This window comes from Streptopelia decaocto (genome assembly GCF_964273445.1).
Source record: "Streptopelia decaocto genome assembly, chromosome: 7".
NCBI lineage: Eukaryota > Metazoa > Chordata > Aves > Columbiformes > Columbidae > Streptopelia > Streptopelia decaocto.
The window spans coordinates 45050845-45064880 of NC_138661.1; positions in this window are offsets into that span (position 1 = coordinate 45050845).

Sequence of the window (14036 nt, forward strand, 5' to 3'; positions counted from 1 at the left end):
TCTCCCCCAGACCTGCCATAAGTGTCTAGATGTTGGATTTCTCCTGGGAAAAAAACCAAACCAAAACAAAAAACAACAACACCACAACAAAAAAGAACAAATCACTAAATATTTTTTTAATCTAAATACCATAAAAAAGGTTTTATGTTCCAAAGAAATGCTCCCCCCCCCCCCCAAATCCAAATAACAGTCTTCCATAATTCCCTAAAGGAGTGTTAAATATTCTCAACATGTATACTGATGGTACAAGGGCACAGGCTGATGTGTCTGTTTTAGATGGTTATTTGACACCAGCCAAATGGCCTAAATTTCCTTTATCGGTTGGTTATTGAAAAATGTTTTCTTTTTTACATCTTTATTCAGTGGTCTTGACTCTTTGTACAAGCAAAGCATTCTGTTAGTTTCTTCCTTTGCATTAAACAAATATGTCTTCTGTCCTGGTTACTCCATTTAGAAGCTGAGAAACTTAGTCTTGACTGTCAACTATCGAGCAAAGGAAACTCAAGACACAAATTGTGGATCGGTTGTGTTCTTCTGGCTTTATTCTTTATTCCAATAAGAGCTTCTTTATTCCATTAAGAGCTTCTCTGGAAGCTGATGTCCACCTCCTCCTCAACTGTACACATCTGAACTCTATGCTGTGTGCTTAGTGTTTAACAGGAGTAAGCTGGCGCCTGCATGACTTAAATTTTACTTTTTATATTCTTGCTGCTGGGTTCTTTTGGCACCATCTTGTTTCTGGCTACATATTGGTATGTCCTTAGGTTCAAAACTTCTTACAGGCTTAATGTTTGTGAAGTCAACACTCCTTAGATAAAGGAGTAAATAAATACTGAAATAAATACTCCTTAAATACTCCTGTTGATCACAGCTTCTTTTTTGGAGCAACAGGAAAAACTTTCACATACTAAGTGAAGTTTGTTAGTGTCAGAAATCATACAATCTGCTAATGGTCTTCCAAAACTCAAATTGCTTGTTGATACAGGTTTGACTCTCTTGCCACTGTATTCCAGAGAGATTCAGCTCTAAAAATTTTAATAGGTCTGTTTTTCCATTCAATATAATTCTCTTTACAATTTATTTGCTTCAGATGCAATGCAGTGCTTGTGTACAAAATGACAGAAAGATACCAGCTTTAACTGCTTTTGTATAGTAGTACTTGAGTTTCCACAACCATTCTCTAAACTTCTGTGTTTGAGGCTACATGACTTAAAGGTATTATTCACAATATTATGCAAACTATGTTGTGCTGTGAGAAAGAGGTAGAGCCAAGGTGCTCCTCTAAACAAAAATAAAGGATTAGAGACTGTTATGCTGCTGAGTCCTCCTGCTCCTTGAAGCTATTGAAGGTCTCAAAATTAAATTAGAACTTGGAAGAAAAATATTAGAAGCTATTTCACATTGCTCAAATATGTAATGATATTCTTTTCCTTTCACCTCTTTGGATATTTCATCTTCTTGTATGGTTGCTAAATGCTTTCCTGATGTCTAACTTTGACTGTTCTCTGAAGTCTATGCTCCCAATCCTGTGCTACAGTACCTGGATGATTAAGTAGCTTGTCAAATAAATCACTATGTGCACTCAGCCACCATTATTAATCAATTAATCACTTCAGTAAAGAATATGTTAATGCTATTCTATCACCTTCAGACAATTCTAGAACCGAAACAAGGACTGGACTTGAGCTTGGATTCCAGCCTGACCGTGCACATGCACACCACCAGCAATATAAAACACAGATTATTGATAAATTGGTATTTTTGCAGAGTTGGATTGGAATCAGGCCAGCAATAGTACATGACATTAAGACCTCTTAAAAAAAAAAGGCAGTATCATGTACTTCTCTGCCTGGAGTTGACCAATGACATCATCCCAAGAACTAATGGTGAGAAATGATGGTCACAAGGGTGCTATGGAGATGAGCAATGTCTATGAGCAATAGCTATTGTCGTTCTCACAATATCATTACATCAGAGGGATGTCCCTGAAAGGTTCTTCTTTGACCTTTTGGCGATGAATCCTCCTGTCTTTTATCTTTCAGCTCTGGATGCAGCAGGATGCCTGCTCAAGGCTCCTTCTTTTTTTTTTTTTTTTTTTTTTTGCTTTTGCTGATTTTTTTTCCATGCTCTAGTCTCTACTTAAGCCCTGTTTTTGACTCGGTGCCTTATTTCAGCTCTGCATCAACTCTTGGCCTTTCTACTGTTTTCAAACTCCTAGTCCAGTTCTATTAAGGCTAATCAACAATTAGAATGTTACAAAGGTTTATTTAAAGTGAACTAATTATTCTACTTTACCTTAAAACTGAATAAAATACTCAGAAATAGATTCGCCTTCTCCGACTGAAAAGTAATTAGGCTTTATTCCTACATTAAATGTATTCAGCGATGACGAGGTGAAATTTATGGCTATGTTCACAGGAAATCCATTCACTTCAGTGGCACCATTTGAGATTTATGTTATGAAGAGAGGAAGAGTTTTAAACTACAGACTTCGTTTTCTTTCAAAATCAGAGGGAGTCACGGGAACTGCTTAATCTATCTTTTGAGCAAAATGTCTCCTGTCAATTACACCAATATAGATCTGAGGTAGGGGCTTTGAGATGACAAAATGGTTACTTCAAGTTTAGAAAAGGTTTAACTGGCAGCAGGTTTTGGCTCTTTGTCTTCTTTTGTGTGTCTAACAAATTGGATTTTTACTAGGAAGATGCCTACTACACTTGTGGTGTATTTGCTGGAGGAATGAGAGGCATGTTGCTTTGATGCATTTTTATAACCCTTCCTAAGAATGTTACATATTTCTATATATTTATGCTGACTTTTTACAACTCTCAAGGGAGTGTGTGAAGTTTCAGAAGAGAGATGTTGAGAAAGGCAGTTCTGAAAGACTGTCTTTTCCACTGAACAGCATTAACTTTGATAATGCAAAAGGAAAAGTAGTTGTACGGATTTTCAGAAACTTTTTCACTCTCTAGGAATAAAAAGTGCATAAGAGGTTCTGAGGCAGCCAGATTCTTTTATTAATAGCAAACTTTGAACTATAGAGTTGGTGCAAAAAATATGTATTGCTTGTTTCTTTTCCATCAAGTAGAGCTGGAGGGATGGATACTCGTGCACAGTAGATTGGGAATGGCTGGGGGACACTGGTTTTGATGCAAAAAGATAGTAACACTAAAACAAAGAAACCTGATTTTTCCAGTTGTTAACACGATAATCTTGCCTTATTTTCAATTAAGAAAGCTGACACCTTAACTGTCAGCTGGGCCCCTGTACAAAAGAACACGTAAAACCATGATACAACAAAATTAAAAAAAATGAGCGTGCTAGAAATACAGTCATAGCAGAATAAGAACAAAATAATAAATTTAGGAGACAATAGAAAAATGAAGCAAAAAACCTGCATTGGGATTACTTGTGGCTGATAAAAATATAGCTTAGGAGTCTTTAAAGATATATGTGATATGAAAAATATGAAACCGGGAGGAAGGGTTGATACACCAGAAGACTGTGCTGCCATTCAGTGAGACCTGGACAAACTGGAGGACTGGGCACAGAAGAAGCTGATGAAATTCAACAAGGGCAAGTGTAGGGTCCTGCACCTGAGGAGGAACAACCCCAGGCACCAGTACAGGTTAGGAGTTGACCTGCTGGAAAGCAGCACTGCAGAGAAGGAACTGGGAGTCCTGGTGCCTTTGTGGCCAAGAAGTCCAATGGTACTTATGGTGCGTTAGGAAAAGTGTGACCAGAAGGTCGAGGGAGGTTCTCCTCCTCCTGTACTCTACTCTGGTGAGGCCACATCTGGAGTACTGCATCCAGTTCTGGGCTCCCCAGTCTAAGAAGGATAAGGAATTACTGGAGGGAGTCCAGCAGTGGGCTACAAAGATGATTAGGGGTCTGGAGCATCTTTCTTATGAGGAAAGACTGAGAGAGCTGGGTCTGTTCAGCCTGGAGAAGAGAAGGCTGAGAGGGGATCTTATTAATGCTTATAAATATCTCAAGGGTGGGTGCCAAGACTCTTTATAGTGGTGCTCAATGATGAGAGGCAATGGGCACAGAAGGAAGCAAAGGAGGTTCTATGTGAATATATGAAGAAACTTCTTTACTTTGAGGGTGCCAGAGCACTGAAACAGGCTGCCCAGAGAGACTGTGGAGTCTCCTTCTCTGAAGACATTCAAAACCTACCTGGACACATTCTTGTGCAATCTAATCTAGGTGTACCTGCTTTAGCAGGTGGGTTGGACCAGATGATCTCGAGAGTTCCCTTACAACCCCAACCATTCTGTGATATTCTGAACAGGGATCCCTTAGAACCTACGGAAAAAACTTTGGGGAAAAAACTCAACTTTTTAAAATGAATCTATTCCTTTTTTTCTAGTCACACTGAATCTTGTAAAAAATTTTCTATGCTATATTGATAAAAAATTCATTACAAGCAGTGATTGGCTGTGGTTCAGATGAAGCAATTTTGCATTTATCTTTGTTAAACAAACATGTTCAAAATGGTAAATCAGGCTACAGAAATCATTACTGTTGAAAATGGAGTGAGAGATTGCCTCACTACCTCATATTACTATTCCACATTTTAAAGCAGAATCAATGAGAGCTTAAACATTCCTGGATATAAACCTGTTCAGTTTGCTCTTAAAAACCTCCACTGGTGGGGAATCCATAAGCTCTCTAGACAAACTGTCCTACTACTTAACTATCCTTTCAGCAGAAGGTTTTCTTAATGTTTAACCTCAGTCTCCTCTGCTGCAATTTAATCCCATAAAACCAGTTCAAAAATCATGATTTTTTAAAAGTAGTATCCCTTGGGATCTTCATATTATTTGCCTTCTAGTGTTTGATCCTTTCAGATTAACCTTTCCAAATGTCTCTTAGCAGCCATGAGAACCTGAAGCTTACTTTCAGAAAAGAAAACCAAAAGCTGAATTTCTTGTAAAATAATATAATTCTATAAAGTGGGATTTCAAGAAAAAAAAAAAAAAAAACAAACCATCCGAAATTGCAGGGTATGTATAATAATAAAAATGCAAGACCAAGAAACTGTCTGTGAGAAATATATGATGGTTGGTGTGCCAGAATTAGCTATGCATTATATAAATGAATCCAAATTTAAGACTTGGTTCAGGGCTCCCTTAGGCTGGTGAAAATAAAGAGAAGCATTGTTAAAAATCAGTGAAGTGTAAACAGATGTAAAGTAAGAATAGATTTCATCTTTAAGAATGCAAAGTTATTTTTCTTGTAAAAGAATGACTTTTCAAGATGTTTTCTATGAACTGTTTGCACTAAAAAACTCAGGGCAAAAATAAGTGTACTGTGTATATTTAACTATTATTAAACCAGATCAGCTGTAAGAAGCAAATTTGGGGCTAGATTAATTTTTGAAAGCATTTCTAATGTTAACTAATGTGAGTTCCTGAAACCTATTTATTACGCAGATTAGTGGAAAGAGGTAATCTAACTCTGCTACACCTCTGGGAAGTCAGACATTTCTTAAATTTGTTCTCAGTGCAATCAATTATAACTTCAATTGTTTTAGGTATGGGATAATTTTTTTTTTTAAATCAAGTTTCAGTAGCACTTGAAATATGCAATTGTGATTAAAGGGCTGTGTCTCTCAGTCATGCATTCATTGTTTTGTTAAGGAAGTAAATTATCAATGTAATGCATTTATCTGATTTTAGCAATCTCTCAGCTCATCAATGTTGTGTGCAATGTTTTTCTGACACAGGACTGGAGATGAAGGGCTGTAAAATCCTTAGCTACATTTAGATCTTCCTATGATAAAATTACTTTCTTGTGCATTTGTTCCTGACTTGCAGACTGCAAACAGTTCTTTCAGGTACTGGGACACTTCTGCTACCATCTGTGCTTGAGTTACTTGTGAACTGGATTACTGCAATGCATTGTACATTGAAATAATTAGATAAGAGGCAGAGCTGATGCAGCAGGCACTGAGCTGAAATATGAGTGTTGTTTTCCAAATGTAACACAAACTATTGGTTTTGACCTATAAGTAGTCCTTCGGCTTCAAATGTGAAGACCAGCAGGACTTTACAATAATGTCACAGCTGCAATCAGCAAACATGCTAAAGCACCCTTGTTTTAAAGAATCTTCCACCAATGAGTCCTCAGGGAAGCATCCTGACTATCAGCTACCAATCCATTGATCTTTGGGACAAATTGAAATCCTATTTTCTGTCATGCACTAGATGCCACTAGGGTACAGCAAATGGAGAAGGTAAAGGGAGGTAACAAACTAGAAAACAGAAAAAAAAAAATTCTCTAGTTCTGCCACTAACATACCAGCTGGAGAAGTAACTTCCTTCTTTGTGCCTCTATTTCCCGTCTTATCATTTGCACATGAAACTAAGGCCAATTACTTGATGATCTAGAACTGTCATTTTTGCTTTTATAGTGGCTACAACAAAAACAGTGATGGGGGAATGTGCACAGATACCCCTTAGAGAAGTTTGTCATTTGTTGACTGAACCTTGATGCTCTTTTGCCCTAATAACTTCCCCTTGAAATATATGCTTCTCCAAATACAAATGTGACACAGCAAGGGGTGACTGGGATACAGACTGAGTTTATAAGATTTAGAATCATAGAATCCTCTGGGTTGGAAGACACCCTCAGGATCATTGAGTCCAACTCTAGCACTAAACCATGTCCCTAAGAACCTAATCTAAATGCCTTTTAAACACCTCCAGGGATGGTGACTCCACCACTTTCCTGGGAAGCCTGTTCCAACACCTGACAACACTTTCTGTGAAGAATTTTTTCCTAATAACCAATCGGAACCTTCCCCGGCATAACTTGCAGCCATTTTCTCTTGTCCTATCACTTGCTATTTGGGAGAAGAGACCAACACCCTCAGTGCTACAACCTCCTTTCAGGTAGTTGTAGACAGCAATAAGGTCTCACCTCAGCCTCCTTTTCTCCAGGCTAAACAGCGCCAGTAGCCTCAGCTGCTCCTCATCAGACTTGTGCTCCAGGCCCCTCACCAGCTTCGTTACCCTCCTCTGCCCTCTCTCTAGTACCTCAATGCTTTGTTATGATAAGGGGCCCAAAACTGTACACAGGATTCAAGGTGGGGCCTCACCAGTGCTGAGTACAGTGGCACAATCACTTTGCTAGTCCTGCTGGCCATACTGTTCCTGATACAAGCCAGGATGCTGTTGGTCTTTTTGTCCACCTGGGCACACTGCTGTCTCATATTCAGCCAGTTGTGAATCAAAACCTCCAGATCCTTTTCTGCCAGGCAGCTTTCCAGCCACTTTTTCTTGAGCCTGTAGTCTTGTATCTGTTTGTATGACCCAAGTGCAGGACCCAGCACTTGGCCTTGTTGAACCTCAAACAATTGGCCTCAGCCCAATGTTGGATTAGGCCAATAAACAACTAGTCTGATGCACTTTCCATGATACATCCTTCCAGCTTCTGACAGTCCTTTTGGCTTCTACGATGGCCTGAGAAAGGAAAGCATAGTGTATGTTAGTACATGTTAGAAACAGTCCTGTCTTTTATTTGTTTTAAACTACCTGCCTGATAATTTTATTGGGACCCCTGTAGTTTTTTCTTTAAATGAAAGACAAATAATAATAATCTTTTAAATTCTGCCTTACTTTTATGATTTAATAGACTTACATTATATTTCCCTTCACTCATCTCTTTCTCTAGCTGAATAGACTTGTGTCGCCTTCTTCTTGAATGAAAGTTGTATTTTTCACCGTATCTTCTCAGATTCTAACAGAACTCAATTACTTACAATGGATTTATACAATCGTATAGTCTCTTCCCTGTAGGAGCATTATACAAATGAGTGAAGACCTGATTTTGGATCAGGTCTATATACTTTGCAGTAACAAAAACAATTATGACATGGGCTAGTGTTCATATGGACGCTAATTGATAACACTAGGATCAATTAGACTTTGATTTCATTCAGACCACTTTTGGAATAAGAAGTATTGAGTTTTGTTCACATTAGTGCATACATTTTTAATAGACAACATTTCTTTGAGCTCTAGATCTTTGCTTTCAAACCAGTGTTGATCTAAATCCAAATAAATAAATTAAATAAGAAGTACTTTCTTTTCCTTTCTTAGTCCTCTGTGAAGTGCTCTGTTATACAAATTACTAAAATGTACTGACATCGAGGTTTAGTTATTCTGTGGACGAGTATTTATTCTATAGAATCCAAACTCTTAGAGGTGTGCCACAGAGCCTGTACTGTGGGCACCACACATAGAGGGATATTTTGAAAAGGAAGGTAGTGACCTGAAATTCATGCCAAGGAGTCATTCAGATGAAATATGACTTTAAGTTTTTGCACACTTTTGACATCCTTGAAGCTTGCCCAATACCAGACTTTCAGAATGGCAGAGTTAGAGAGAAAAGTGGGAATTGTCTTTGTGCTTCATGCTTATCGAAATTAAATAAATCAATCTGAATGAAAGGCATAACTGGCCAAGAGAAAACCTACCAGGTAATCCTACTGTATGGTGATTCTAAACACTGTGTAATACATGCATACAAATGCATACACACACAAAAGCATGTGCATGGACACATACACACGTACTGCGGGACTACATGGAGACAGGGAAGGGTTTACAAAGTGCGACAGTCTCATTTTGTGTTATAATAAACACTCATTTTTTGTGAAGAACTACACCTAAGCTGAAGGTCCAACACAGACATTAGGTAAAGTGAACATCTGTGTTCCTTACTAGATGGCTAACATAGGAATATGCTGGAAAGCAGATTTGATTGTTACTACGCTGTTGTTTATCTCATCTCTATCCAGTAGATTATTTGAGAGTAAAGGCAGAAAAGAATGTTTTCCCTCTGTGTCTGCCTCTTCCTTAGCTGTGATTCAAAGAGTCATCAGCAAAATACAACCCAAACAAAAGCAGGTACTCAAAGAGGAAGAATATGAATGATTTTCATGAAATGTTGTAAATGTTTATTTTCTGCTGGAGCATGTTTGTGGCCTATACCACATAATAAGCAATGAAAAAATTCAGGTATCACAGGTCAGGTAACTGTTTCATTGGTAGTACTAAGCTTGTAGTTGTGCTATACTGAATTTATTCATAGGCCATGATGCATTAATTCCTTTTTGCTGGAGATGTCAACTTTAAATTAGGCATTAATAAATTGCAGGTCTGTCAGGCTGGAATGCCTCTCAAGCATTACATTCCCATTTTATGTTAAAACAAACCAAACTATTCTCACAAACAACTCCCTGGTCTGTGCCACTAATGTCTCGCTAATACAGAAAATTCAAATACTTGTAGTGAAGCCTTTTTCTGGACTTTGTTCTCATTTTTTTTCCAAAAAAGCGATGCAAAAATGACCAGGACTTACACTTTATCACTCCCGACAATACAACAGAAACCAACTTCTGTGACATTCAACAGAGAACTATTAGTCTAGAAAGACCCCAACAGAGAAGTGAAGCCCTGTCTCTGCTGGAGCTATTAAAAATAGGGAGGCAAAACCTGATGTAGGCTAACCTCCTTCTGTACAGGCACACTCTCTTTGTTATGAAAAATAGCCCAATTATGCTCCATTTCAGCATGCAGAAAAATGATCCAACCGTGTAACATAGATAATAAATCCAACATGTATAAATGGTCCCAGTACAATTAATTGCTAGACTGAGGCAATTTAGCCCAAAAGAAAACTAATAGTTCCAGCACTCACTGAGGAGAAATCTAAGACATTGGTGTATCATAACCATAGCCCAGTTCAAACCCCATTACTGAGAGAAGCAAAAGAAAAATAATTGGATGTCTCAGTAAATGTGTGATAAGCAGAAAAGCTCCTGTGTAGCATAGGTAGACATGAGAAAAACCCCTACCCTATTTGCTTGACATATCCTTCAGTGCTCAGAACCACAGCTGGGCAAAGTGGATAAAGTCTTCCTGAAAGGGCCATTCTTTTCACTCGTAAGCCTCCGGTCCTCCTCCTCACTTTTCCAGGTAGCTGTGACCTTTACCTAGCAGAAAGCCAGGTTGGTAATCTCAGGTTATATAGCAGCCCACATCCTGAAGCACACATGGCAGTTCCATTCCTATAAGTAGAAGCTACCCTTTCAGTTCTGGATCTCAGCAACCATCCAGCTCCTTACAATCAGCTAGGAGCTGAAGTGTGAGCTGGCTTCTCTTCAAGGATAAAGATTTCCTAAACTGAATAGCAAAATGAAGGATGTCAGAATTTTTATGATGTGGAAGGAAAAGAACTATTACAGTTTATTTCTGGCTTTCTTACACAGCTTGTCAGTCACTGATGTGAGGTGTTCTCTTACCATCTTGAAGATGCTTCCCTGCCTAGAGATTATTTTCTGAAAAGGAAAAGTCTGAATCTGAAAATGCTCCATAGTCCTTTTGATTTAAGATTACCCCACTTAAGGGACAAGAAAGGACAAACCTGAAGAAATAAACATGGGTGGTGTACTGCACAGCAGAGTTGAATTAGACCCTATGATTCCCAGTTCTGCCACAAACCATGCTCAGCAGAGGCACATTGTAGACAGCATAACAAATGCTGCAGAAATTAGAGTCTTGTTAAAGGAGCAGAGACATAATTCTCCATGAAAAAACAGATCTGACATTCGGATTATATATGTGACCAAGTGATAGATGCTGGAAAGCACAGAAGAAGTAAGAAAACTCTCAAGGTCTCTCCTGCCTGACATGGCTCTTGGTGCTGAGTGACAGGAGATGACCTAATGTATTGATGGCTGTGGACCCTTGGCCATATATCTGAGAGAGCCAGGAATAGAATGAGATCGAAAAAAGCTCATCTGCTGAATGCTGGTCAGGTAGACAGAGGAGGTCTGATGCTACCGTTTAAGTCTAGTGCCTCTGAAGGCACAGATTTAATGGTTTAGATCTGCTATGACACTTTGGAGAAACATAGCATTTATGGGCAAGGCCTCATAGCCATACTTTTTACGTTCACATCATAGCAGTTATGGTAGCTCATGAAATGCTACCAAGAACTTGGATTATCAGAGTGTTTGAAAATGTCTAAACTTTGCCATGTGCGCCAGTAGCACAAGTGGTAGACATGTACATGTGCAAAGAACTGGAATGTCATAGAACCAGGTGTGTTGGGTTCCTTGAAATAACCATAGCTTTGCTCCTGAAAATTTAGTAAGGAGTTCTAATTCCCTTTTGCTGTAAAGTAAAACAGACTGCAATCTGGGCATACACCTTTGAAATCTGCTATATCTAACAGACTAGCTGCATTGCTGATGACTTTTCTCTGTAGTATTTCCACTGAAGGCAGGAGAAATTGCAGTCGTCTTTTCTTTGAACTTTATTTAAAAGCAACTTTAGAGGTATTTTTCTGTAAAAAGCCTTGGAAACGCTTCTTGATTATCCCATCGTATGATGCAATTCCCATGGATGCAGTAGAAAATAGTATCTTCTAAATTAGTGTCTTAGCTCTTAAAATTTCACTATATAAACATTCTGTATAACTTATTACTCTTTGTAAGAACTATATAGATTAACCTGATAAACTAGGTGGATGTACTTTAAAACTGCTGTAGCATATTGCAGCACTGTCACACAATGGCCACAGAGCTTCTCTTCCTATTTGAACTTTCAGTATCCTAAAGGGAATAAGACCTTGGAGTTTTTTCCTTCAGGAGTGGAAAAGCTCATTAGGCAAAGGAAAAACAGCAACAGTTAAGATGGTACAGGCCATAGGTGTAGATCCCATTGGGAGAGTACCTGCCTGGTAAAAAAGGAACATTTTCCATGATCAGTACTCTTGCAGATAAACACGTTTCTTTCACCTTTGATGTTTCACATTCAGAGATCTACTTCAAGGCTATGAATACAGTGTGCGTAATATAACACTTGGCACCTTGACATAAAAAGCTATCTTGACAGATACTTCCATCCCACATATGACAGCTCCTGTTTTGGTCCATTCATTGCTACTGAACCAGCAATCAGCCTTCATATATATCTGATCCACTGCAGACTGAACTGCAGGCACAGTTCTGTAGCAGAAACTGGAGCAGGCTTGAATCTCTATTTGTATCTAAATCTAACAGTGACACAATTATGGTGTTTGTTGATGTTGGATGCTAGCTTCAGTGTGACCTTACTTACATGAAACAGTTTCAGAAAGACTGCACACATAGTATGTCTTTAATGTTCCTTTTTTGTCATTTATTTTTGCTATGCTGCTGCCTTGGCCCTGATCACATTAGTTATATCCCACATTCCACAGAATTTATGTAGAGCTACTTAATGAGAAAAACCAAACACATCACAAAATGTGCTTAATTCTCTATGATTAGCTGGATTTACTATGAGTTACATAGTTCAGCCATTTTTCTATTGCAACTATTTACAAAATGATCTTCTGAGTTACAGAGTTCTCAATTTAATCCTAGAAATCACTGGATAATGTTTTGTTGTTTTGGTGTTCTACATACTGAATAATGTTGGTAATGAGAAATATTCATAAGATTTCCAGAATTGTTGTGTTTTCAAGCAGAATTTTAAAAGTATATAATTACAGGAAACATACTGTTCTGCAGATAGTTATCCTCTGGGTGCAGATTTCTTCTCCGTGCTTGTTTCAGATGAACTTTGAAGGCCTCATCTTTGCTAAATGAACTTTCTATTTGATGGGACATGTATTTTTACTCAAATAGAACTTTTTTCCACATGTATTTAAAAAAAAAAAAGCAACAAAATACCTTATTTTATGTTTGAATTTACAACAAAAAGCCTACAGTTTTTCCATTGACTGATAGCTAGAATATTTAAGGAGAATAAAAACTATAAATTGATACCTTATGAGGCTGAACATCTTTAAAAATTAGATTTGTTGTGTTTTTAGTAATCTGTTGTGATTTTTGGGAGACTTTCAAATACTGCACTCTGATGGCACTGTGTCTCTCAGTGGCAGAGTTTGACTCAGTTTTCTGTATTCTAAAATGTTTTTATGTGAACTGCGATAACTGAAGCTGTTTGTGCTGCATTAATCTAGGAGGCTACAGATCAAAACTGCCAGGGTGTGAGATGAAGCTGACTTGGAAGAAATGAATGCTACATGACCAGCTGCCAAGATTACCATAGAGGCATTAGCAGTAGAGGCTATGAATATGCCCCTTCTGATGTTTTTTTTTCATGAGACAGAAACTGTCATGTAGAGTTAGTCATGTTGATTCATGTCTAACCACTTTAGTGTTCTTTTTCTCATAGCATTTTGTTTAGATGCTGACTGATATGTGGTATGGACTAGGACTACTGCCTCTTAAAGGCACTGATGTGGAGTTTGACACAACTTCTTGCAAATTGATGGTGTTAAAAAACCCTGACATCCTCATTAGAGTCCAGGTAACACTTGGGTCAAGGGGATATTATTGTCACCTGTGCTGCAGAGTTCAGTTTTCTCTGTGGGAAAGCAATAGTGTCTAGCATCACAATGTTAAAGGAAAGAAGAACCCATCTTCATTTCAGTGCTTACTCACCTAATGACAAGCGATTGCCTGAAGATGCAGACAGCTTTTGGACAAGTTCTGAACTTGCAAAGGTTGCAGCTGTGGTGAAGCAGATTCCCACGTTCCTACAGAAATATATGAAGTGTGGCAAAGAAATGAAATTATTCCTTTTGGTTGTCTGAAAGTTTTAAAAATTAGAAGGTGATGCCTCTCATCAAAATGCTAAGCACATTTTCCTGAATTTTATGGAAAACTGAAATTTTAAAATATATTTAGTTTTGAGCTTTCAAAGCATTAGGAACAAAGCTCTTTTGCAATAGAAGTAAATTTGAATAAAATGTATCAACTTAAAATTGAAAAAATAATGTTTAATACTTAAAACCTGAACATTAACACTGATTATTTTCTTGTAGCAACTTGATAAAAAAAACCTCCTGAATTTTCCTTTTTTTTCAGAGATGAAAGAGCTGAGGTTAGGTTTTTTCAGCCAGATGCTTGTGTAGCTTTACAAATCGAAGGTGATACTATGTTTTAGGTCTATCTGAGCTTTCAATGT